The sequence below is a fragment of the Silene latifolia genome, chromosome 9 (genome assembly GCF_048544455.1).
Source record: "Silene latifolia isolate original U9 population chromosome 9, ASM4854445v1, whole genome shotgun sequence".
NCBI classification, from domain to species: domain Eukaryota; kingdom Viridiplantae; phylum Streptophyta; class Magnoliopsida; order Caryophyllales; family Caryophyllaceae; genus Silene; species Silene latifolia.
This window is the reverse complement of record NC_133534.1, coordinates 19,995,633-19,998,930: the sequence shown is the minus strand read 5'-3', so window position 1 is coordinate 19,998,930 and position 3,298 is coordinate 19,995,633. Positions and strand designations below refer to the sequence as shown.

Below are 3,298 nucleotides of genomic sequence, written 5' to 3'. Positions count from 1 at the left end.
ATATTCGAGTCCATACTTGGTACATTGATCAATTCGTTGAGATTGTTTTTTCCAAATATCTAATGGTCCTAAATTTGTTCATAAATATATTCATAAAAGTAAAGGTAAAAAATAAAAGTTAGAAAAAAAATTATTATTAAATGGGGTTGAGAGAACGAAATGGAAAGTATCATAATCTAGAAAATAGAACCATATGTGTTACTTAGAGCAACCACAGTAGAGAGGATGGTTTCATCCTCTTATTTTTTCTCTTTCTTTCTATTTTTTTGACACCTCATTCCCTCTTTCATCCACCTCATTTACCACTATCTACATCTTCTTCATTTTTACTACTCCCTCCTATTCCACATAACCGTCCCATTGTCCATTTTCGTCGATTCCCAATAATGTCTCATTGTCCATTTTTTGTAAGTGTTGTGTGGTCCAAATTCAATTCTATTTCCGTCTATTTACATAACTGTCTCATTGTCTGTTTTGTGTGGTCTAAATTCACTTTCTTAATTCTTGTGTCATCTTCACAATGGGACGGTTATCTAGAATAGGAGGGAGTACATCTTTTTACCTCCACAATAGAGAGGATCCTCTTATATTACTTTTCTTATTATTATATTTATTTTATTTATATTTAATATAATGGATTACTTTATATTTTTTTAATAACTTACAAATTAATAAAACTAATTTTAAAAAAAAGTTTGTGTTCCTAAATTAAATAACATATAAAATTCATAAAACAAAATACATCAAATTCATAATACAAAGTAAGATATAAAATTCATAAAACAAAATACATGAAACTTAACATTAAATTGTAATGCATAATTTTAGTTTATGTTCGAGCCTTGAAACATAGTCCATATATCTTCTCGAATAAATATGAATGTACAATAACAATTAAAAGTATATTGAGTATTTTTTTTTTCCATAATAAATAAAAATTATAAATTAAAATAGAGAAAATTGTTAGTTACCACCTACTATTTATCGTATTTTACAAATTACCACCCTGTATTTCATTTATTACAAAATACCACCTATATTAGAGGGTATATATCCCAACTCACACCGTATTTCACTCCCGATCATGTTTTACTTATTTCCCGACTCGGTTATTAACTAAACTAACAAATTACCTTAGTTAACCCCTCCAAATCATGCCTCCAAAACAATTATACCCCGGAGCAACTCTTATCAAAACAAAACCACTCACTTCACTCAGTATAACTTATAGCTTATGCCCAACTTTCCCGATTAAAAATCAAAACACCAGATTAGGAACATCCTCCATTACTACCCTCTATCGTTAACCTTATCTGCTGCAGCACCATAACTAATCAACCTTAAATTGAGCATCAGCAAGCTAAGCAATCTCATATGTCTTCATCCTTAATGCTTCATTTGTTTTAAGGTTTGAAGTAACAGGGTTGGGGTGAATTAAGCTGAAGAGGTGGTGGGACCGTGCAGTTTTGGCGGCGGGATCGGGAATTAATGGGCCTACTGGGGCAAGAGGAGTTCACCATAGAACGACTTGCTAAGTTTTAGATAGGATCAGACATGTGATGCATACTAGTGGATGACATTAAATTGACAATGTAATATGATATGCAAACAGACTACAGGAATCTTGAAATAGCTAGTTTGGACCTAATTTGGACAACAACAAATCCTAATAATCCAGTAGCTTTACAAACAAATAAATTTTTGATAATAAGCCCCAAATTAACCCAGAAAATGAAACCTAATTTCGACCATCTAATCACAAAAAAAAAAAGTAAAACAAATGAAATCGAATAACTTCTTTATGACTGAACCAACTATCGTGGGAAGAAGATGAATATGAGAGGGAAGAGATGAAGTTACGAGGGAGGGAGACAATGATATATGTTGGGGATTGAAAGAGTTGAAAGTGTGAATTAGGTTTAAGGGTGATTTGGAGGGTTAATTAAGGTAATTAGTTAGTTTAGTTAGTAACCGAGTCGGGAAATAAGTAAAACATGATCGGGAGTAAAATACGGTGTGAGTTGGGATATATACACGTTAATGTAGGTGGTATTTTGTAATAAATGAAATACAGGGTGGTAATTTGTAAAATACGATAAATAGTAGGTGGTAACTAACAATTTTCACATTAAAATATTATCCATATGGCAAATAAACATTAACTTGTGGGCACAAGGGCTTATGTCTCATTTCCTCTACTTTCCTCTAAAAGTAGAGGAAGCACACATCTTCCTCTATACAAGAGGACACCCAACATAGTTCCCACAATAGAGAGGATGTCCTCTTAGAGGAGAGAGAGGGTTAAGAGAAGGCTCAATCCTCTGTATTGTGGGTGCTTTTAGAGGAGTTAGAGCTGATCATATGGCCCAAACCCGCTAGCCCTGCCCGGCCCAGCCCGATTTCCCCCCAAGCTTGGACCTCGATTTTAGGCCCGAAAAGCCAACGGCTTGAAGCCCATGGCCCGATTCAATATAATAGGGCCAAGTTTGGGCCGTTGTTATGCCCGAATTTTGGCCCGGCCCGGCCCGAACATTGCAAAATTTACGAATATGAAAAATTTAAGAATGTTGATAAGCATTTAGTAAAATAATTAACAAATCAATTGTTGTATTGTAAATAAGTCGTAGTCACTTGTTTACATGTATTAGTTTGATAAGGCTTAATATTTTCCTTTACTAGTATTTAAATGATAAAAAATGAGCTAATGATTTTGTATCACACTAGTGCCGATAAATTCTTTACTATTATCGGCGTGCTAAGTCAATGTTTTTGAGCCTAAAGAACAACAAATATCAAATCAATTACAACACTACAACAACATACAGTAAACACTGCATTACACTACTAAAAATTCTGCATTTAGTTTGTATGAGTCACCTCTATCAGTACGTTCATAAAAGGTACATTAGGTTACTACTTAATTGACAATACTCGGAAAAATCTCAAAATTCTATATGAAAATTTTGATAACAAACACAAAATCTCATTTGTGACGGCGATATTCATCAAAAACACATGATGAAAACCAATTACAAAAATGAAAAGATCAAAACATTTATTTACCTTTGTTTCTTCCAGAGGTAAGAAATTATAAATGAAATAAAATTGAGAGATTTTGCGAAGATTCAAAGAACATGTAAGGAAAGAATAATTTTTTATTGAAGAGAAGGGTTTGTTGGGAAGTTTCAAGACTTTCAACGCAAAAGTTGCATTCAAATTAAAAAATTCCGTTGCCGGGACTTGAACTCGGGTCTCTCGGGTGAGAGCCAAGTATCCTAACCAACTAGACTACAACGGA

At 33.3% G+C, this 3,298-nt stretch overlaps 1 non-coding gene across 1 annotated transcript; it reads right to left on the bottom strand.

The window, feature by feature from the left end:
• Positions 1 to 3,225: 3,225 nt before the first annotated feature.
• Positions 3,226 to 3,298, bottom strand: TRNAE-CUC (transfer RNA glutamic acid (anticodon CUC)). Its single transcript has one exon. It is a non-coding gene; the product is annotated as a tRNA-Glu (tRNA).